This window comes from Triticum dicoccoides, chromosome 5A, assembly GCF_002162155.2.
Source record: "Triticum dicoccoides isolate Atlit2015 ecotype Zavitan chromosome 5A, WEW_v2.0, whole genome shotgun sequence".
Lineage (NCBI taxonomy): Eukaryota > Viridiplantae > Streptophyta > Magnoliopsida > Poales > Poaceae > Triticum > Triticum dicoccoides.
In genome coordinates this window covers 160512881-160537298 of record NC_041388.1, presented here as the reverse complement: position 1 = coordinate 160537298, position 24418 = coordinate 160512881, and positions in this window count along the sequence as shown.

Below are 24418 nucleotides of genomic sequence, written 5' to 3'. Positions count from 1 at the left end.
ACGACTCCCAAGGGAAAAAGGCTAGGTGGCGAATGGTAAAACCAAGGTTGGGCCTTGCTGGAGGAGTTTTATTCAAAGCGAACTGTCAAGGGGTTCCCATTATAACCCAACCGCGTAACGAACGCAAAATCCAGGAACATAACACCAATATGACGGAAACTAGGGCGGCAAGAGTGGAACAAAATACCAGGCATAAGGCCGAGCCTTCCACCCTTTACTAAGTATATAGATGCATTAATTAAATAAGAGATATTGTGATATCCCAACAAAATATCCATGTTCCAACATGGAACAAGCTCCAATCTTCACCTGCAACTAACAACGCTATAAGAGGGGCTGAGCAAAGCGGTAACATAGCCAAACAAGTGGTAGGTATGATAAGCAAATTCAGGTTTGCTAGGACGAAGTGGGTTAGAGGTTTGCTAGGACGAAGTGGGTTAGAGGCTTGGCTTAACAATATGGGAGGCATGATAAGCAAGTGGTAGGTATCGCAGCATATGCACAGCAAGAGAGCGAGCAACTAGCAAGCAAAGATAGAAGTGATTTCGAGGGTATGGTCATCTTGCCTGAGATCCCACAAGGAAGAAGAACGAGTCCATGAAGAAGACAAACGGTCGAAGTCGAACGAATCCTCACCACTCCGGAATGAACCGAAGCTAATGCGAGAAGCAACCCAGAAAGAAGCAAACACCATAGTAAACAACCATCACATAATAATGGCATGATGCACAATCAAATATGATGCATGTCTGGTTTAAATATGCATGGCATGGCAAAGTGCACAAACAATCCTACAAATTAAGTGGAGCTCAATATGCAACTCCGTTGCATATTGACGAAACACCACATTCAAGCTATTTAGTTCGATCTCGTTTATGTACCCAACAAAATTAAATGTTGATTAACATGGCAAGGGGTGAAGCAAAAGAAAACTACCTATCTAGGCAAGTTTAAATGAGGCCAGAACAACAAATAACAAGTCTGGAAACTCCTCATATGCATATATTAGGTTTGGTATTGTTCTACCCTAAACACAATTTTATAGTTGTTAAACATGCAAAGTTAGTACACCATGTTAAACTAGGCATTTTTCTACCCCATTTACATATAAAGTTTATTAAAATCCGGGTTACGGTAATTTAGTTATGAAATAAATCATTTTAGCAAGTTATTTAAGCAAATTTAAACAAACAACATTTTAAACATTTTAAACATAGATGAAAGTTGCATATTATTAAACTAGATGAAAATCTAAGCAAGTTTCATATTAAGTTTGTTTTAATCCGATGCACGGTTGGAGAGTTATAAAATGCATGATGTTCGGGGGGTTTTCTGCAAAACCTACAGTCTCTGAATAAATAGACAAATTCGCAGCCGCGAAAAAAACACTACGGGCCGAATCTGGTGCACTGCTAGGCTGAACAAAGAGGAGGGACTGTAGCTATGCTCACATTGGGCCACTGGGCCAGAAGCGGAGAAGCGGTGACGGGCCAAGGGGAGGCACCGCTGGGCCTTGGCGGCAGAGGGAGCTAGGCCGCACCGTTCATGTGCTGGCTCGGATCTGGTAGGAAGCAGGCCGGCTAGGTGGCCTGGGGAGGCATGGGCGCGGTCAACGCTCATGGGCGCTGGATCGAAGCAGGTCGACGCGGACGAACCCACATCGGTGGATGCAGAGGAACATGAGGCAGAGGCGAGGCGGCGCCATGGGACTTGGGAGCGATGCTGATCCGGCGATGATGACGCAATGATGGGAGGCTGACGGTGGCCGGGAATGGGCGATGGCGCTCCAGGGTTGCAGGATTTGGTGACCTCCATCCATGGCAGCTCGAGGTCGGCGGTGCTGGGTGGCCTCTGGGAGACAGAGAGCTCCAAATGAGAGAGAGAGAAGGACGTGAAAAAAGGAAGGGACGGAGAAGGGCGGCGAGAGGGGTCCTGATAGAGGTGGTTGCCGGCGTTGACGAGGGACTCGATCAGGAGATCCTCTCCTGTACCCGATCGACGAGTCTGTCGCGAGAAGGTGGCCTCGATCCGATCTGGATCGAGCGCTGCAGAAGGCTCGGGCGCGCTGGTGGTCATGGGATCCCCATCTGGCGGCCACAGATGGATGAGTGGGAGGCTAGATCTAGGCTGGATTCGGTTGGTGGTGGAGGAAAAACAAGGAGAGGGTTGGTCCGGCGGTGGTGAAGGGACAGATCCCCTAGAGATTAGGGTTTGACTAGAGTTTGGTCCGGTGAATATATAACAGGTGGACTAGGCTTAGGGGCTATTCGGTCCATCTGATCGTAATCGGACAATCCCGGATAATTAGGTTAGGGGGCCCAATTAACAAAATGGAGACGTTTTGTAGATGTTTGGGGATGATCCGGACACAACGGTGACATCTGCCCAGGTCGGGTCCGGGGAAGTTTCGGACGTGCACGTGAGGAGAGCCGCGGGCTGTTGAGAGAGGTTAGGTTGGGCCTGGCGGTAAGCAGTGGGCTGTGTAGACGGTCTCGAGCTGATAGAAGAGAAGAGAGAGAGACCCGGTGACTTTTTCCGGAGACCGAAAACGTCCGACGTTAGACCGGCTATAATGCCCCTATAGTTTAACGGTTGGGCTATCAAACGAACTCCGAATGCGATGAAACTTGACAGGCAGTCTATCTACACTATAATAAGACCGCACACCAAATTTCAACCCAATCCGAGAATATTTTCCGGCCACTTATAAAATACTATTTCGGACATGTCGCGGACGCGTGCAAGTGTGTCTGGGCTCAGAATGGATAACAGACGGAACAAGGAGACCGGGACGGACGCAAGTTTTGAAAACATCATGATGCAATGCACATGATGACAAGACAAGATGCAACACGCAAGCGAATGACATGGCAACGACATCGAATAACTGGAAGACACCTGGCGCAACGGTCTCGGGGCGTCACAGCTAGGGTTACACAAGGTCGGTTACAAAGGAGATATACATATCCGTATTGCCTAGCTTGCCTTCCATGCCAAGTAGAGTCCCATCCGAACACGAGATGAAGTCTTCAATCTTATATCTTCATAGTCCAATAGTCCGGATAAAGGATATAGTCCGACTGTCCGGAGACCCCTAGTCCCGAACTCCCTCACCCTCCCACCGCACGTTCAAGCCTGATGTTGGTGAGAAGTACAACGACAAGACCCACCCGTCAGAGTTCCTCAACATCCACACCATCACGATGCAAGCTGCTAGAGCCTACGAGGACAAGGTGCTTGCCAATTACTTCCTGTTGGCACTCAAACCCAATGTCATGTCATGGTTGATGCACTTGCCGGCGGATTCGATTTGTTCTTGGTCAGACTTGTGCCATGAGTTCATTGGCGCCTTTACTGGAGGCCACCAAGCTCATGGCCAGGCAAGCGATTTGCATATCATCCTCCAGAAGGAAGGTGAAACCCTGCGCATGTACATACAGAGGTTCAGCCAGGTGCAATACAACATCCCAAATGTTCATCTCGCCGTCGTAATCAGCGCGTTCCATCAGAATGTGCGCAACCGCAAGATGCGTGAAGAGCTGGCGATGAACAAGGTCAAAGATGTGGCCGAACTTTATGTGTTGGCCGATTGGTGCGCTCGAGCTGAAGAGGGGAGGAAGTACCCCGACGAGGATGCCAACGCGGAAACCGACTCCACAGACGAAGACACAGCCACACCAACGAAGAAGGGTCGGCGCCGCAACAAGAAGTGCAAGGGCAAGACTGTGCTTGCCGTTGAGGGATCCGAGGACACCGGCACTGCCAAGAAGGCCAAGGCAGATGACCCCGGTAAGGAAATTGCTGGGTGCACCGCTTCCCGGGCCTTGGTGGCTGCCGACAACCCAGGAGGCTCCGATAAGCAATATTGCAAGATCCACCGCACCAAGGGCCACGACCTCCAGAACTGCCGGCAAGTCGGGCTGCTTGCAGAGAAGCAAAAAGCTGAGTATGAGAGGCGGGACAAGGAGAAGGGTCAGGATGGTGCCAAGGGATCTAGAAAGAAACGTGGCGGCCAAGGAGGTCACCGCGGAAAGGATAACCAGCAAGAGAGGCCCGCTCAGGGCCGCGACAAGAAGCAAGGACATGATGATCATGACAAAGATGACGAGTCCGACGAGCACGAGTTCCAGAAGGCTACGGAGTCCATGTGCATCGACAGTGGCGCCTCGCTGCACACTTCTCACCGCCAGCTCAAGCAGTGGGCGCGTGAGATCACAGCGGCGGAACCATCAGTCAATGCTCAGAGGCCACTAAAGTGGTCCAGCACGCCTATCATTTTCGACACCGAGGACCACCCTGATCGCACAACTGCGGTCGGGTGTTTGCCGTTGTTGGTCTCGCCAACAATACACAACCTCAAGGTGACAAAGATGCTACTAGACGGCGGGGCTGGTCTGAACTTGATCTCGCCCGTTGTAATCAAAAGGATGTAGATTCCTGATGGAGACCTCGAAGAGATGGGCATGTTTCAAGGGGTCAACCCGGGGAGGAGTCAACCGAGGGGTAAGGTCACGCTGCCCGTGACGTTTGGAGGCGAGTTAAACTACAGGATGGAGATGATTGTTTTCGATGTAGCCGAGATCCCCTTGCCCTACAACAGGATCCTCGGCCGCCCGGCACTAGCCAAGTTCATGGCGGCATCTCATTACGCCTACAACACGCTGAAGATGCCGGGGCCGATGACCATCATCACCGTCCTCTCCGACAAAAAGGACGCACTGATCCGCGCCGACCAACTCTATCGGGAAGTAGTTGCAGCGACTGCTGCCAAGGCACTCGTTCCTGCCGCTAGAGCCCCGGCAGGGAAGAAGACTAGTAAGACCTCTCGCACCCACTCCGGCAAGCGCACCTCTTCAGAGTGTTGTGCTCCCGTCGAGGACGTGCTAGAGAGCTCCACCGGCAAGAGCAAGAAATCCAGAGCTGCGCCACCAGAGACCAAGAGGGTGTCCGTCGCGGAGGATGGCACGGGAGGGGCTTTCACCATAAGCTCCACCCTGGACAACAAATAGGAAAGCGCGCTCGTCACCTTCCCGCGGGCGAATGTCAATGTGTTTGCATGGCAACATCCGACATCCCCGACGTTCCCAGGGAGGTGATTGAGCAACATATTGTTGTCTGTCCTCATGCGCGACCCGCCAAGAAGAAGGTCAGGAAGCAAGCTTTGGAATGACAGGAGTTCATCATAGAGGACATCAGGAAGGTGGAAGCGGCAGGCTTGGTGAGAGGAGTACTCCATCCGACGTGGTTGGCCAATCCTGTGGTGGTGCGCAAGGCAAATGGTAAGTGGAGGCTGTGTATTGACTACACATATATCAATAAGGCTTATCCTGAGGACCCTTTCCCATTGCCGCACATTAACCATATTGTTGACTCCATGGCCGGGTGTGATCTCTTATCATTCCTTGACGCCTACTCGGGGTACCACCAGATCTTCATGACAAGAGAAGACGAAGAGAAGACAACGTTCATCACCCCATGTGGCACGCACTGCTTTTTACGGATGCCTTTCAGGTTGAAGAGTGCTGGCTCGACGTTTGCAAGGGCAGTCCAGATTAGGGCTGGAAAAAAGCTCGAAGCTCGCGAACTAAACGAGTAGCTCGTGACTTGGCTCGAATCGACTCGAACTCGAAGAATAATGAGCCAAGTCGAGCTTTAGTTTAAGATCATTTATATACCAAGTTAAACGAGCCGATCTCATGAGTACTCGGGTAACTCGTTAAGCTCGATAAACAAATCAATGTTTTTTAGGGGTAGTAAATTACAAGCACTAAACACCTTACGTCCCAGCACAAGGCACAACCGCTCAAGGCCGAGCCACCCAGGAGACTCACACGTACATGACCACATATGCACATGCTAAATTCTCAATCAATCTTTTTATCGTATTTGTAAGGTCTAATGTTCATATCTTTAACGAGCTTAACAAGCTAAATGAGCCAGCTCGCGAGTTATACGAGTCGAGCCAATCTTGGATTTGAGCTCGTTATAGTAACGAGTCGAGTTGAGCTAGCTCGTTAATGAAACGAGCTTTAGCGAGTCGAGTCGAGCCAGCTCGACTCGGCTCGAATTCCACCCCTAGTCCAGATTGGTTTTGAGCCCCAGCTACATAGAAATATGGAAGCTTATATGGATGACATAGTGGTCAAAACCAAGGAAAGGGCGACACTTGTACAAGATTTGGAAGAGACGTTTGCAAATCTATGCAATATCAACCTCAAGTTGAACCCTGAGAAGTGTGTCTTCGGCGTTTCGGCCAGAAAACTTCTCGGGTTCTTTGTGTCATAGCGTGGGATCGAGGCGAATCCAGACAAGATCAAGGCTATTGAGAAGATTAAGGCGCCCAAGCGGATCAAGGATGTGCGTCGGCTCACTAGTTGCGTTGCCGCCATGAGCAGATTCATCTCCAGGTCTGCTGAGCGTGCCCTTCCCTTTTTCAAAATCTTGAAAAAGGCGGGCCCAATGGAATGGACCCCAAAGGCCGAAGCAGCGCTGCAGGATTTGAAGAAATACCTCTCCTCTACACTGATACTGGTTGCGCCCAAACCACAAGAGTCGTTGCTGCTGTATCTGGCGGCAACGAATGAAGTGGTGAGTGCCGCACTAGTGGTGCAGAGGGAGGTCGACGAAGAGGCAGGGGCCCCGGTAGGGTCTGACGCTGGCGGGACAGGGCCTGTGCAACCAGACGAAGTGCTGTAGAAGAAGAAAATGATGTAGCACCCGGTTTACTTTGTTAGCTCCCTCTTGCGGGGGGCTAGGTCAAGGTACTCTGATGTGCAAATATTGCTCTTCGGCCTCCTTATGGCCTCGAGGAAGCTGCGTCATTACTTCCAAGCACACAAGACACCATCGTCACCCGCCTCCCGTTGCAACGGATATTGCATAATCCAGACGCATCCGGGAGGATTGTGGAGTGGGCCGTGGAGCTGTCGAGCTTTGGTTTGAAGTTTGAAAGTACTTCAACAATCCAGAGCAGAGTCTTGGCAGAGTTCATTGCTGAGTGGACCTCAACGCTTGACGAAGAGATTCAGGAGACCACCCTCCCCGACAAGGAGGCAAGTCGCAACTGGATTATGTACTTTGACGGGGCTTTCTCTCTGCAAGGTACCGGTGCTGGTGTGCTGCTCGTCGCACCCACCGGAGAGCACCTCAAGTATGTAATCCAGATGCACTTTCCCAGGGAGATGTCCACGAACAACACTGCTGAATACAAGGGGTTGCTTGTCGGTCTCAGGATCGCGGCAGACCTCGGGATCAAGAAACTCATCGTCAGGGGTGATTCACAGCTTGTTTTCAGGCAAGTCAACAAAGATTATCAAAGCTCGTTGATGGAGGCCTACGTAGATGAGGTGAGGAAGCCGGAGGAGCGCTTTGACGATATACAGGCGGAGCATGTTCCCCGAGTGGAGAACGACATCACCGACTACCTGTCAAAGCGCGCCGCCTTCAAACTACTTGTGGAACCAGGTAATTTTGTCCTCCCGCTAACTCAACCATCCGTTGAACCATCAACAGAGCAGAACAAGCAAAGGAAATCAGGCCCCGGCAAGTACTTTCCCGCCGAGTTCCCAGGAGCCGCCGGCAAGGATGTTGCCGTGGACACTGAGCCAGCCACGGGGCAACTGACTCCAGCGGGGCGTCATGTCCTGGCTGTATAGACAACTGCTCCCATGGCTGAGGAAGTGCCTTTAGTCCTTGCCGCCGAGCCTTAGGCTCCGGCATGGGTGCAGCATACCATTCGATTCCTCCAAACAGGGGAACTCCCTGAGGAGCAGGAAGAAGCGGAGAAAGCAGCCCATCGGCCTTCCTTGTATCAGTTCGTCGACGACGTCCTATACAAAAAAAGACCAAACACTGTGAAATTGAAGTGCATTCCCCGGAGGAAGGACTGGAGTTGTTGGCAGAGATACATGGAGGCATATGTGGCTCCCACATAGGGTCGAGGGACCTTGCCGGCAAGGCATTCCGGCAAGGTTTCTTTTGGCCCATTGCCCTCCAGGATGCAACGACACTAGTAACCAAGTGTGAAGTGTGTCAGTTCCATTCGAAGAAGCTTCATCAACCAGCTCAAGTGCTCCAAAAAATCCCTCTTTCCTGGCCATTCTCGGTCTGGGGGCTCAACATACTGGGCCCCTTTCCACGTCCTGTTGGGGGCTTTGAGTACTTGTATGTTGCAATCGACAAGGTCACAAAGTGGCCGGAGGTGGAGACAGTGAGAAAGGTGACAGCACAATCAGCCGTCAAATTCTTTAAGGGGCTAGTCTGCCGTTTCGGTGTGCCAAATAGAATCATCACCGACAACGGCACACAATTCACGAGCCATGCCTTCACGCAGTACATCTAGGACCTCGGCAGCAAGGTCTGTTTTGTTCTATTGCACACCCACGGAGCAACGGCTAGGCTGAGAGGACAAATGCTGAAGTGATGCGAGGCCTCCGGACAAGGACTTTTGACAGGCTACGCATGTGCGGACGACGCTGGATTGATGAATTGCCAGCGGTTCTTTGGTCAATCAGAATGATGCCAAATCGAGCCACTAGTCAGACACCGTTCTCCCTCGTTTACGGGGCAGAAGCAGTTCTCCCCATGGAACTCACATACGGGTCACCTCGAGTGCTTGCTTATGATGAGCTTGAGAAAGAGCAGTTGCGGCAAGATGACGTAATGCTCCTTGAGGAAGATCGTCTTCGGGCGGCTGTACAAGCAGCACGCTACCAGCAAGCCTTGCGCCGCTACCATAGCCGCAAGGTTCATGCCCGGAGCTTTGAGGAAGGCAACCTTGTTCTTCGGCACGTTCAGTTGGCCAAGAATTGCAACAAGTTGAAGCCAAAGTGGGAAGGCCCTTATAGGGTAATACGAGTCACCAGGCCTGGTGTAGTCCGCCTGGAGACCGAAGATGGTGTTCCAGTGAGCAACTCCTGGAACATCAAACATGTTCGCAAGTTTTATCCATAAGGCGCGGTTGCCGCCCCCCGGCAAACCACCATTTGTACAAGCCATGTCGACAAGGCATGCAACCCTTTGTACAAAGCCAGGCGCAGACCCTGAGCATAAATAAATGAAGCACTAGCGCCCTAAGTTTTAGCATGCATGCTAGGTCGAGTCTCTCCCTCAGTTAGGGTTGATAGTGCTTAGCGGCGGCTAACCCCTACAATAGAGGTCGAGTGTGCGTCACTCTGTTCCTTTCTGTCCTCTTTGGTTCGCAGGGTACATGGACATTACTGCAGAGCTATTGGGAAGAAAAAGAACAAGTCGGCTCTCCGGCCCCGGCAAACCAAGGTTGCCGGGGGCTGTAGACACAATGATCTAACCGCGGCAAGCCAAGGTTGCCGGGGGCTGCAACGTCAGATAACTTTACCCCCACTCCATGCACCCGCATGAACCTTGAACATATAAGGCTTCGCTCGCTCTCGTACCATCTTGGCCCCTCTGTCCCGTGTCTAAAAACTCTACTTGGGACTGGAACTTGGTTGTAGTGCGATGGGAAGAGGGCGAGCGAAAGGCCTAATCCTACTCGACCCCTTCCTCCGCCAAGAGCGTGAGTGTAGTCGGGCCATAGAGCAGGAGGGCGGCAAGGCCTGTTGCCGGGATACCATGTTTATCTTAAGATAACGAGGACGTGTTCCTCGGTGTGGCCCTCGCCCACGCACAAATGAAACTCAGCAAACACCGTTCCTTTCATTCATACGTTGCAAACAAGTACAATTCATACAGAATGGGTACACGAGCAAGGGGATTACAAATTTTGAAATTTAACGAGTGCCCACAGGCTTACAAACTAGAAAAGATAATTGCCCCGTGATCCCCGTTCTTGCCCTTTTCCTCCCAAGTGCGGCAGGTGAAGGAAAAAAGGAGGAGACGGGGAACACACCGATGGAGAGCTTGATGAGGAAGGCCCTCGGCAGAGCGCACAGCGGAGGGAGGGGCGACGCGGTCAGTCGGAGACGAGGTCGAAGTGCCCTCGCTCGAGGCTCCCGTCGTCGTTGTCGCTGTCCTCCTCATCTGTCTCGCTTGAGGATGTGTATTCATCATCGGAGGAGCTCTCCACGCAGCACTTCAGGCGAGTTCCAGAGTCTGCAAAGACCTTGACGGAGAGCAGGCCGTTCTCCATTAATTTGAATAGAGAACGAGCCCCGCCGTCAGGCTGTGGATACGAGCGAAAGTCTTCCATCCGCGACGAAGGTACATGACATGAGGGGCGGGAAAGTCGATGTCGACCCGCATGCTGCCGTTCCCGCAGCCCCTCATATGCAACCTCAGGGTCTGGGGCGGATCGATCTCCATCTCCCGAGCGAATGGCGCAGGGAGACAAAGGCGATGGCGCGATGGCCGATGCAGCCTGATGAAGAACTCACGAGGCTGGTCCTCGACGTGGCCCTGTGTCGGTGTCAAAACCGAAAGATCTCGGGTAGGGGGTCCCAAACTGTGCGTCTAAGGCGGATGGTAACAGGAGGCAGGGGACACGATGTTTTACCCAGGTCCGGGCCCTCTTGATGGAGGTAAAACCCTACGTCCTGCTTGATTATTCTTGATAATATGAGTAGTACAAGAGTTGATCTACCACGAGATCGGAGAGGCTAAACCCTAGAAGCTAGCCTATGGTATGATTGTATGTTGTCCTACGGACTAAAACCGCCCGGTTTATATAGACACCAGAGGGGGCTAGGATTACACAAGGTCGGTTACAAAGGAGGAGATATACATATCCGTATTCCCTAGCTTGCCTTCCACACCAAGTAGAGTCCCATCCGGACACGGGACGAAGTCTTCAATCCGGTTTCTTCATAGTCCAACAATCCGGCCAAAGTATATAGTCCGGCTGTCCGGAGACCCCCTAATCCAGGACTCACTCAGTAGCCCCTGAACCAGGCTTCAATGACAATGAGTCCTGCGCGCAGTGTTGTCTTCAACATTGCAAGGCGGGTCCCTCCCCCGAATACACCACAGAAGAATTTGAATACCAGGATAGTGTCCAACCCTGAAAAATAAGTTCCACATACCACCGTAGAGAGAATAATATTACCACAAATCCAATCTGCTGACACGTTTTGGCAGCATGACATCACGCCACGGCCCGGTAATTATTTGAACCATTTTTCTTTAACCAGCCCCGCACATAACGCGAGGCGGTTTCTTGACACATCTTGTCAAAGCAAAGATCGTGTTCCCCTTATTACGGGATTCTCATCAATACAGACGTGGGTAACCCAACCGCGCCATCAATTACGGCGCTTGGGGGACAAGTGAGTTTTACCAGGCTAGTGGGGGCGCATAGTTTCGTCTACCCTTATAAAGGGATAAGGTTTAACCTTCTTCTACCCACGCCTTCTTCCTCCTTGCTCATCCATTCTCGCGCACTCGAGCTCCAACACCCAAGTCCACATCCTTCTCCTCAACCTCCTCCAAACATGTCCGTAGCGGTGGATGGTCTCCTCCGTCACGGAGAGAGACATCAAAAAACTACACGGAGCCAGATACTTAGCCACGGATATCGCGCATCGGCTGCCAGCTGCGAGGAAGATCGTCCCTACCCCGGAACCTCATGAGAGGGTGGTTTTCCTCCATCACTTCCTCCGCGGACTGGGGTTTCCCCTCCATCCATTCGTCCATGGCCTTATGTTCTACTACAGGCTGGGCATTCATGATCTGGCCCCGAATTTCATCCTCAACATTTCGGCGTTCATCGTCGTGTGCGAGGCTTTCCTCCGCATCCGGCCCCACTTCGGCCTGTGGCTGAAGACCTTCAATATCAAGCCGAAGGTGCTGGGCGGCCAACAAGCGGAATGCGGCGGAGCCATGGTGGGAAAAATGCCCAATGTCGTGTGGCTCGAGGGCTCCTTCGTGGAGACCATAAAGGGGTGGCAATCGGAGTGGTTCTACATCACCGAGCCGCGCGACACCAACTGGGTGGCGGCCCCCGAGTTCCGTTCCGGAATCCCCATGCGGCTCACTTCCTGGAAGGAGAAGGGCCTGTCCTGGGGTTCATCGGTTGATCTGGACAGACTCCAGAAATGTATCCGGAACATGATAAGCAAGAAACTCAAGCTTGTCAACATAGTCCAGGTCATGCTCTTCCGCCGGATCCTCCCGTGTCAACAACGGGATTTCAACTTATGGGAGTTTGACCCGGCCCAGCACCAGACTCTACACGAGCTCTTCGACACGACGCACAAGGACGTCTGGAAGGTGCTGTTCAAGAGCGCCGAGGTCGCTTCCTCTCTCACCGAGGACCGCGGGCTGAGCGCGAAGCACCCTACGAATCTGGTAAGTTCTGTACATCTGGTAGGGTATTTATTTCCCATAGCTTAACCATGTGCGAGGTCTGAGCTCCATGCCTTTGACAGGACTGGGTGGAGGCATCGAAGCAGATTAACTGTCCGGCCCCCCTGCCCGAAGACACCGCGGACGCTCTCCTGATGGAGATGTTGACTCCCGCTCATTATAAGGTGCCGGAGAAGACCAAGAAGAAGGCCAAGTGGACCCTAAAGACTTCCCGACGCCAGGTGGTATCAGACTCATCGTCCGATAACTCCGTGATGCACTCCTCCCATGACAATGAGGAGGAGGAAGATGAAGATGCTCCCCCTCTAGTCGGGGGAGACAAGAAAAGGAAGGCCTCCCCAACCGGGGAGGCCGAAGGGTCCAAGAAGGGGAGGACTCTCCTTCCGGACTGCTCCACCACTTTCGCCGACGGCGAAGATGAGTGGCTGCGCAGGGCCAAGCCCCTGGCGAAGTCGTAAGTATTTGGATACCAGAGTAACTCATAGCATACCTTTGTCGCACTACTTCTCCTAATGCCGAACAAAATTATGCAGACCGCCCCAAGCCCATATCGACGTAACCTCGTGGGACGGATCCTTGGACTCGTCGGATATGGATAACGATCCACTTCCGACCGCCTCCTCCCCTTGCCATACGGACAATGCCGAGGTATTGTCTCAAGGGGCACCGAGCCGGGGGGAGATAGTCCCGGAGGTGCCGCAAGGCGACCTTCCGGACTCCAGGAGCAAAGGGAGCCAGGCTCCCGGGGGCTCCAAGTTCAGCTCTCAGCCGAACACCGCGCCGGAACCTCCAGTGGTTCCGGACTCGGGCAAGCGGCCTCCTTCCAAAAGGGGCAAGACGCCCGTGCCGGTGACCTCTGTCCATCCAGAGGCACCAGACATCCTGCTGGCAGCACTTCGCGGCGCTTCCATCGACGAAGAGCACCGCACTATTATGAGTGCGTTGATCAAGAAGGTTCAGTCCGCCAAGAGCGGACTGACTGAAGCCTGTGCCAGCCTTCTAACAGGCTGTGAGGTAAGTATTTAAAGTATAGGAAAAATATTACTGCATAGACAGTAGCCCCGGATGCTCTGTTTGGTGTTCACAAAGAAAAGCCGAATAGAGGATCAAATGATATCTGCAGGAGTCTAATATAAGTATGTCTATATGTGTATGTAGGCTTCGCTGCTGACCTCTGCCGCACTGACTGCGGAGGTCGCCGCACTGAAGCAGGACCTCGAGGGGTCCGAGAAAGAGCTCGGCCTTGCTAAGAGGTAGCTCGAGGATAACAAAGGTAAGTAATACCTAGTCTATTGATATATATATATATATATATATATATATATATATATATATATATATATATATAAGATGCGATTGCAAAATGACAGGATCATCATGAATTTGCCAGTGGCCACGACCGAAGTGGCAACCCTGAAGCAAGCGCTGTCCGAGGTCAAAAACAAAGCGGCCCAGGAGCACACCGAGCGGGAAAAGCAAGAGGCATGGGTGGGCGAGGTGCAATAAGAGCTCCAGGCTCTCGTGACGAAGCACGAGGCTTTGGAGCTTGACTCAAAGACACGAGAGTCCGAGCTTGCCGCGGCCCTCGAGAGCGCAAAGAATGCCAAGGCCGAAGCCCAAAAGGCCCTCCAGGAGATTGAGGCGATGAGGAAGATAGCGGCGGGTAAGGCATTCAATATGCAGAGCAAGCATGTGAAAGCAAATTACCTGTTATTACCCGAGTTCGGAGCTCTCCAGGAGCATTCGCAAATTTGCCCCGCAGCGTGTCGGATGCCGCGAAATTTTACTGGGCCGAGGAGGGAAGCTCGACGGAGAAGTTGTTCTGGTCCCAGTATACTGGGACCGACCACCCGGTGCCTATGAGCGACCAGCTGAAGCAACTGGTCGAGCTACACAAGGCGGCCGAACAGGCCATGAAGGGCTTTATAGTCCGGATGTGGCCTGGCGACGCCCTTCCCAACAGCTACTTCGGCCTGGTGAGGTGGCCTGTGGATGCCTGCCCACAGCTGGAAGTCATCAAGTGGTCCGTCTGCATCGAAGGTGCACGCCGGGCTTTCGCCCGTGCGAAGGTGCACTGGGCCAAGATGGACGCCGTGAAGCTGGTGAAGGAGGGGCCGCCGCAGGGCAAGGAGTATCGCCACCCCGAGATGTATTATGAGGGTGTCCTGAAGGGTGCCCGTCTTGTAGCGGACGAGTGTGCGAAAGATGTAATATTTGAATGAACTTGCTCGTGTGATCCTGTATTATGAAAACTTGTTCATATGCACTATGCAACGCTTATTTGAATTTAAAATATTACCTTCTGTTTGGCTGTTTATCAAATCTGAGAGATGGCTAGTCGTCGGCTTCTTCCCCCATGCCACGAGTGCTGGGGTGTTCGGGATAAACCTAAGTACTCTTGTTCCCATTTTTGGGTCCTTCGAGGGAGGTACTCAGCACAACGAACTAGGCAATCAGACTATAATGCTTTATCATTCTCACTTAGCCATAGAATTCTATAATTTTAAATTTTGGCGAAGCCCCTAGTATTCGGAAGGACGAATTCGGGGCGCTATACACGCCTTAAGCCGGACAAAGCCGACTCCTCGCTCTAAGAGGCATAAGTCTTTAGGGACTCGAAACCTCTCGAACAGCGACCAGTCTCTCGCCTTATCTTGACAGTCAGTTTTAGCTTTCTCTACTGAGGTGCTTAGCCCAGCAGAACCGGGGCACAATCGTAGTAGTTCTCCCAGTGTTACCTTAGCCGATATAGCGGAACGTAAGGTACCAAAACATGGGAGCCGGGCAAACCCGGCGGATCTCGGGTAGGGGGTCCCGAACTGTTCGTCTAAGGCGGATGGTAACAGGAGGCAGGGACACGATGTTTTACCCAGGTTCGGGCCCTCTTGATGGAGGTAAAACCCTACGTCCTACTTGATTATTCTTGATAATATGAGTAGTAAAAGAGTTGATCTACCACGAGATCGGAGAGGCTAAACCCTAGAAGCTAGCCTATGGTATGATTGTATGTTGTCCTACGGACTAAAACCCTCCGGTTTATATAGACACCGGAGGGGGCTAGGGTTACACAAGGTCGGTTACAAAGGAGGAGATATACATATCCGTATTGCCTAGCTTGCCTTCCATGCCCAGTAGAGTCCCATCCGGACACGGGATGAAGTCTTCAATCTGGTTTCTTCATAGTCCAACAATCCGGCCAAAGGATATAGTCTGGCTGTCCGGAGACCCCCTAATCTAGGACTCCCTCACCCTCCATTGGGGGAGGCATCGTTGGTGGAGGCAAGGCCTGTGCACCGCCCCATCCCTCTCCCCCCTGAGCGCCACACCGGCCTTGGCCTCGCCCCCTCCCCCTTCCTCTCGTGACTGGCTCCGCCGCCACGGGCTCTTGGGAAGGGGGGACGCGCTGTCGAGGAGAGACCCTCGCCGCCACCGTCGAAGGACCGGCGCCCCCTCTCGCCATGGTAGCTGAAAGAGCGGAGCCAAGGTGGAAGGAGAGGGATGATGAAAGATTGTAGGGTGCCATCCCCCTCCCCCTTCTTATAAAGGGGCGGGGTCGGGACTCGGTGGCCCCACTCAGCCAATCCAACCATCGGGGGCACAGAGAATCGAGGCCGACCCACTGCCCCAATCATTAGCAGCCCGTTTCCCCACCTCGTCATTCAAGGCCCGCACCCACCGCCTACCATCTTCAGAGCACGGGGGACATGTGGCGGGCGAGCGGAAATCGAGGGGACGGATGAGACGGCCGTTCTCTGCCCCGTGGTCGTGGGGCGCGGGTTCCTTGAAGACCACGACCCGAGCCCACTTAGTAAATGAGCCACGCCTCTGCGTTTTCCTATTTTTATGGGGAAGGCGCGAGCCACCTCTTTACCATGATGTGACGCATGCGTGCAGAAACCTCCCCATGCATGACCCCCACATCACGCATGACCCCCCACGCCGCGCGTTCAACGCGGGTCATGGGGAAGCACAGCAACGGAGAAGTTACTGCAATAAAAATCCACCCCACCTGCCCACGCACCGTTCTGGGCCTAGCCCAAGAACGCATCACGCTTATGTGTGGCCCTGGCACGGGGGCTCCTGTCGGTGTACAAAAGTAGGGGCTCTCCTTTTCACGGGCAGTCAGAGCCGCGCCCACGGCCACACTAAGCAGGGCAGAGGAGGGATGCCGGAACACAAGACGACCAAAGCAACGCCAAGACCAGGGGCACAAAGAGAGCAAGAGGGCGGGGTGGACTCCCCTGGCAAGACCCTTGACGGGGTGGCTTCCAAAGCCTCGGCAAGATCCTTGCCGGGGTAACTTGCCTGACGCCAGCGGAGCGCGCCACCCTTGATCCCAAGGGTTTCCAACGCCATCAACTACATTGGAACCAAGGCTCGGGAGGCACCTCCATGGTGGCATGCAGATCTTTGTAGAGATCCTAAATATGCAAGATCAGACGAGAACCAGAAGACGGTGATCCTTGGCGAGATCCTTGCCAAGGAAGTCCACGAGACCCCCGGCAAGATCCTTGCAGAGGACGAACACGGTGTCGCGGCAAGACCCTTGCCGGGCCCCCGGAAGGCCCTTGCCGAAGATACCTGCGGGGCAGCTGCCAGGCCCACACCAGCCAAGACTACACTGCCGCTCCCACGCAGCTGCTACCTCGACCAGCTGAGCAGGCATCTGCATGGCAGCGCGCGACCTCCACACCCATTCAGCAAGCACCTGCGTGGTGGCATGTAGATCTTTGTGAAAGCTCCACCACCGCACCAGCCCAACAGCCAACCAGCGTGGCGCTACAATGCCTCGTCAGCTTGGACGCACGTTGGAGCTAGGTGAGGTGACGACAGCTGGGGCGAGCTTCTTTGCCGTCCCCAATAAAGCAAGAGGGGCACGCCGCTAGCGCATTAAATGTGTTTTTCCGATGATGCCAGGGGATAGACTCAGCCCCTGTACACCTTTCCACCTCTTGTGTGCCACTGTGGCAACCCCTTTTGTCTATAAAAGGAGGCCCGAGGCGTACTGGAGAGGGATTCGGATCTTTTGGACTAGAAAGCCACCGCAGCTAGTTCAAGAACACTCAAATATACATCAAAGCAGGACTAGGGTTTTATGCGTCTCCACGGTCTAAACCTGGGTAAATGATTTGCGTGCTGACGGCCAGACCCACTCTTTGCACAACCCCGCGCTCGCCAACCATAGAAGGGATCCCAGTGACCCCATAAGTGTCGTTTCCCACCAACAGGTACGGTGCTCCTCAATGATGGAGGTGCTTCACAGCGCCTTCAGTAGAGTATCCGGCGCCTCTGGCTGGACAGAGGTCACCGGTGGAATGGGCACACCTCCTTCCAATGAAGGAGGCTGCTGGCCGGATTCCGGAGCCATATAGGTCTCCAGGACCGCATTCGGTTGGGGGCTGAATTGGACATAGCCCCGACCACCTATCTCCATGGGGATCCGCTCCCCCATGTGTTCGGCGGCCAAGGTCTCGCCCTCTGGCGTCGTCTTGACGACCTCCTGCGTCTCTCCCTGGCCGGGGGTCCTTCAGGACAACACCTCGGCGTCGTCCGTAGCCTTGGGAGAGGAGGCCGTTGGAAGGGACCTACTGTCCATCACCTTCGGATCCAGCGAGTTCCCCGTAGATGAGGATCACTCGAGGGAGGAATGGGCCAAACTGCAAATGCATGATTCAACATGTTAAAATTAGGTGAAAGAGGAGGATGTATGAATACTTTAGGGTCTTCGGATACTCATGATTCGGCTAGGGACTTGTCTTGAGGGCGCCGCTCTGGGCTGCTATGGACATCCCATGCGGAGCTATCCGCGAGGGAAGCCTTTCCCTTCTTGGACGCCTCCGCCTCTAGATCTATGGAGGTTGCCCTCTTCTTCCCCCCTCGAGGAGGGGGAAGTTGCTTTCTTCCTCCTCTTCCTCCTCCTCGTTGTCTTCGGCGATGGAGTGAGTTTCAGCATCTTCGGACGCCGCGTCCGAAGTACCCTTGGGGCGGAGGCCTCATCTGGTCCCCTTGGCCTTCTGTTCCGACGCCACGTAGGGCGCCGGAACCAGCATCTTCGTCAAAAGCAGGATGGCTAGTTCCTCGGGCAGCGGAGCTGAACATCGGATCCGCTCCGCCTTCTTCATCCAACCCTAAAAAGGAAAATTAGGGAAGTTGGGACATCCTCCTTGAGAAAGCCAAAAAGAGATACACCTTGAAGCATGGAATACTTACGGAACTGGTGGGATGAGCCAGATCGTGTCTGAAGTCCTCGGTTGTCTTCGTCCACGTCTCGTTGGCCTTGAAGAGCACCTTCCAGATCTCCTCGTGCGTAGTTCCAAAGAAGTGTCGCAGGGTCTTGTGCTTGGCCGGATTGAACTCCCATAGATGGCAAGCCCAGTTCTGGCATGGAAGGATCCGGCGAATTAACATCACGTGAATCACATTGACGAGCTTGACATTCTTATCCATCATGCCCCTGATGCGCGTCTGGAGCGCAGTCAACTCATCCGATGAAGACTAATCCAGGCCCTTCTCCTGCCAGGAGGTAAGCCGCATTGGGGCACCGGCCTTGAATTCGGGAGCCGCGGCCTAGGCAGCGTCACGGGGCTCAGTGACATAGAATCACAGCTTCTGCCACCCCTTGATGGTCTCGACGAAGGTGCCTTTGGGCCACGGGACATTGGACAATTTATTCACCATGGCGCCTCCGCATTCTGCATGTTCGCCGCCCACCACCTTTTGCTTCACATTAAAGGTCTTCAGCCACAGTCCGAAGTGGGGAGGGATGCGGAGGAAGGCCTCACATACGACGATAAATTCCGAGATGGTGAGGAAGGAATTGGGGGCCATATCGTGTAAGTCCAGCCCATACTAGAGCATGAGTCCGCAAACGAATGGGTGGAGAGGGAATCCCAGCCCGCGGACGAAATGAGGGATAAACACAACCATCTCATGGGGTTCCGGAGTAGGGACGATCTGTCCCTTACCAGGAATCCGATGGGTGATCTCCTTGGACAAATATCCGGCCTCCTGAAGTTGGATGACGTCCTTCTCCTTGACGGTGGAGGCCATCCACTTGCCCTGCGCTCCGGACATGATTGGAGTGCTTTCTTGGGAGGAAGGATGAGAACTTGGGCGCTGGAGCTCGAGAGTAGGTAGATGGAAGGAGAGAAGGCATGGGTGGAAGATATGAATCCTTATCTCCTTATAAAGATGGTGAATATCAGAAGTCCTCCCCACTCACCATGAAACTTGCCTATTCCCCAGGGGCAGTGCAAGCGGCACGGTTGGATTACCCATGCCCGTTTTGATGAGGATCCTGCAATAAGGGGACACGATCTCTGCTTTGACAAGACATGCCAATAAAACCGCATCTCGAAATACGAAGCAGCAGGCCGAAAAATGGTTCAAAATAATAATCGGGCAGGGACGTGATATCACGTTACAAAAAGTTGTCAGCAGATGGGACTCGTGAAATATTATACTCTCTGCAGGGGTGTGCGGTACCTGTTTTGCAGATCTAGACATGGTCGTTGTTCGAAGACTATATTCGTCGGAGTATTCGGAGAAGGAACCCGCCTTGCAATGCTGAAGACAATCTGCGCACCGGACACCTCATCATTCAAGCCAGGTTCAGGGGCTACTGAGGGAGTCCTGGACTAAGGGGTCCTCAGGCGTCCGGTCAGTTGGGCATGGGCCGGACTATTGAGCCATAAAGATACAAGATGGAAGACTTTCTCCCATGTTCGGTTAGGACTCTTCTTTGCGTGGACGGCAAGCCAGGCGGCCGAATATACTATTTCCTTTCTATGTAACCGACTTTGTATAACCCTAGTTTCCTCCGGTGTCTATATAAACTGGAGGGTTTAATCTGTAGAGACGATGATAATCAGATATGCTAGACTTCTAGGGTTTTAGCCATTACGATCTCGTGGTAGATCAACTCTTGTAACCCCCATACTCATCAATATTAATCTAGAAGGGCTTAGGGTTTTACCTCCGTCGAGAGGGCCCGAACCTGGGTAAACATTGCATTCCCTGTCTCATGTTACCATCAACCTCAGACGCACAGTTCGGACCCCCTACCCGAGATCCGCCGGTTTTGACACCGACAGCCGCCGCCGCTCTGGCTTCCACGTGTCAGACCAACGCGAAGGGTTCAGGTATTTTTTACAAATAACCCCCCGTCCATGCAAGGATGGAGTCTATTTAAGGGGATTCGATCTCAGATGCCATTCCACACCATGCGGAAATGCTTAGAACTCGCCACAGGAAATCATCCAAACATGGCCAGCACCCCTAACTCCTCCTCACGCCCCTACAACCCTCAAAAAGGAGACTGGAAAAGCTGCTCTGTGTCACTCGCCCATCTGAATGAACTTTAGAGGCAGGGATATCTTCCTCCCACGGATCTAGTCTCCGTTCGGGCTGGGTTAGCTTCCCTTAATGGCGAAGCCCTGGCAGAAAATTTCCCAAATCCTTCTAAAGAGGAGCGGGTGTGCTTCGTTTCTTTCCTTCTGAGAGGTGTAGGATTCCCTATCCACCCTTTCCTCAGAGGTCTCCTGGAGTATTATGGCCTCCAACTGCACAATCTGACGCCAGGCTCCATCCTGCATATCGCGGGCTTCGTTGCATTCTACGAGTTGTTCCTGGGTTGCGAGGCCCATTTTGAATTATGGCTGAAATTCTTCTGCCTCGTCCCCCGCTCCCAAAAGGGATCTATATTCGAGGTGGGCGGCACCGAAGTATGGCGCATAGCCGGGACAGGATACCTGTCCGACACTCTGAAGAAGGCACCAGAAGAGTGGCCCTCGGAATGGTTATATATGGAAGACGTCGTTCTTCCGGACCGAATCCGGCACGGCCTTCCCGAATTCTCCAGCGCTCCTTTAAAGAAGCGCACGAGCTAGCATCCCCAGAGCCTCGAGGAAAGAGATAGTGCATAGGTCGAGCGGTTGGCAAGCAAAATTAGAATACTCGCCAACTCCGGGCTATCAATAATTGAGGTAATGACAATTTCAATAACGCGATGTGTTCAGCCGCTCCAGTCTAGGGGATGTCTCATGTGTCATTACAACGGGGAGGACGATGCATCCCGTTGTCTATGCCAGGGTCCGGACACCTTTTCCGCCCTGGCCACCGTCCTAGCTGATCTTTTCAAAGGGCAGAAGGAAGACTTCACTCGCTTGAGGTGTCGGGAAGGTTTTTCCATGTACAATCCCATCGACTGGGTAAGTTTCGATGATCGGCTTTACTTAATCCTTTTCCAGAGTTATGCTAGTCGAATCTAATCCGACTGCTTCTAATAGGAATGGAGAAAGATCGTCGAAGGGATCTACAGCCCTGCTCTGCAGCTAGAGGATCACAATCCGGATTTAGACCCCGGATATGAAGAGGATCCGGACATATTTAGAGATCTTAAGGAGGGAGTTTTTTATCACGCGACCTATGATGGCACGGAAGTGGCTATTATAGCTGATTACCGCGGCCTTCTCCCCTCCTCCCACGTAAGTACCCAGGAGACGTCTCCTCCAAAAGAGTTTTCCATTGCACCTCACCCTCCGCACTGTCTCATGCTTCGAAGGGGCGACGTTCGTCTCGCCGAGCTGTATCGAAGGTGTCTCCTAGGAAGGCGACACCTGCGCATGGTGAGTCCTTAAAAAGAAAGGACAATGGTGATACTACCGCGCTTCCGTCTTTAACAAAGAGGTATAGTTCTCAATATGCACTGGTGGACAGACCGAATTGTGGCATTTTCTGTTGGTCCATTTTGTATGAAGAGCATATGCCGGACTACATCCGGGGACCTCGCCAACCGTGCATCGACAAATCTGGCCCCGGACCCTGCTGTAAGCACGAGGGTTGATACGGGTAAAATGCCGGATTATCATCTCCAAGAGGATTCAGATGACATATCCATCACTAATTCCAAGGTGGAGAGCGTGATGAATCATCGACGGAGGAAAGAGGCCATGCACGATCCCAGTTTTACTGTAGAGGCATTCCATGCCTTAAACTCTGCGGATGCATATATCCGAGCTTCTCGGGATGGGCTTACTGGAGCCACTCACCAGCCCTCAAAGGATATGCAGATAAGAGCTTTTTTGTAGGCGCAAGACTCATGTGCCAGTAGCCCCCGAGACTTGAAACAGTTTGGCCCAAACTGATTTAAGGATCGTTGTGTTATCAGGTACCCACAAAGAAAAATGACATGCTATCCAAGGAGCTTTAAGAATGTCTGACCAAGCTTACTGCTGTCACCGCTGAACTTGAAATGTCTAAGAAGGCACCGAATGGTAAGGTTCATCACTGTCCAGAAAAATATGATTCTGCGCCAACAATTTTTTCAAATATACACTGTTTTGTTTACGGCTGCAGGATTGTCGGATCAGCTAGAGGACAAACTGAAGGTTGCGCGGGCGGATAAACAACATGCCGAAAGGCAAGAAGTCGCTGGTCAACGTATACTAACACAGACCAGGGATGAGAAGAACAAACTACAGGATGCCAACATCAGGCAAGCCGAGGAGCTGAAGGACGTAAGAGCCCAACTCTCGGATGCCTTGAAGGAGAACCGAAAGCTGAAAGGCGGCATATTTAGTATGTCCCTGAACCTAACTTTCACAAGATCCCCTGATGAATAAAATTACGAGATTTGTGCCTGCAAGTTTGTTAACAGGGTGGCCCGAAGGAGAAGTGTCCAGATTCCAAGGGGACATGCTGCAAGGGTTGTCTAAGGTGCACGGGCGAGCTTGGGAAGCCATGAGGAATATGGAAAAGGCTTTATGGCCATCCGATTCTCCTCCCGGAATGATGGGGGAGCTCACAGACTTATTCAAGGGAGCTCGTCTTTGTTTTGAGCTATGGAAGGTATCAGCATGTCGAGAAGGTGCACGGGAGGCCTGGGCCATGGTGAAAATGCGGTATACCGGACTTGATCCGAACCATATGGCCCGGGTCAGACCTCCGGGACCAAACGGACAAGAAATTCCGGTGAGATTGGTGTACGACCAGGTAAAAATAGCCGCCAAATTTTTACAGTAGGACTGTAAACTAGACAGCCTGATAGATGGCATAGACAAAGAGTAGTCGTGTAATTTTTTATGTGACAATACGCTTTATCGACAAAGCTTATCTCCGGCCGAATTGTAAAAGATTGTCGTGGCAGACTTTCCGCTTTCAAACTCCAAAACCCAAGTGTGGAGTGTTTCCGAATACTATACCTGTGGCAAACACCAAGTATGTTCGGAAACCAGGTGATCCGGTCATAATGCTTGAACAGACAAACTATATTCTGGGAGATATATTATATTACTGTTTAACGTAAGAAACATCTTCCAGAAAGAATAGTTCCATTAAGGGTTCCTCTCCCTGGGTCGGCATGCGTTATGCATGACTAAGTCGTGATGCGGAAGAATCAGAGGAGTCTTTATGTTTTTGTAGTTTGTATTGCTGCAAAGACAATTCGTCTTTTGTCTGCCGACCAATTATTCTCTTAAGAACGCTAGCTTTCGGCTTCACCCGCCTGAGGTACATGTCAGGATGACCAGGTTGTAACAATCGCAGAGGTGCTCCCTTTATGCCCTAGCCGAACGAGCGGGAACGTAGGGCATAAGCACATGAGCTAGGCAACCCAGCTTGGCAAAAACTTAAGTCATAGAGGTGCATATAATGCGAGGACAGGGCGTATATGAGCAAACAACACACGTATATATGGTGAGCTTTATGCTCGAAATGATAATAAGCATCTATTAGAGGAAGCCCCCAGTTATGGTGGGGTGTGTACATTTAAAAATGTATGCTCCTCAAGTGTGCGGCTTACTAATACGTCTCCAACGTATCTATAATTTTTGATTGTTCCATGCTATTATATAATCTATTTTGGATGTTTTATACGCATTTATATGCTATTTTATATGATTTTTTGTACTAACCTATTAACCTAGAGTCTAGTGCCAGTTTCTATTTTTCCTTGTTTTTGAGTTTTACAGAAAAAGGAATACCAAACGGATTCCAATTGACGTGCCAATTTTTGATGATTTTTTATGGACCAAAAGAAGCCCCTGAAGTAAAAGAGTTGGGCCAGAAGAGTCCCAAGCCATCCACGAGGGTGGAGGGAACACCCTACCCCCTGGGCTCGCCCCCTATCTCTTGGACGACT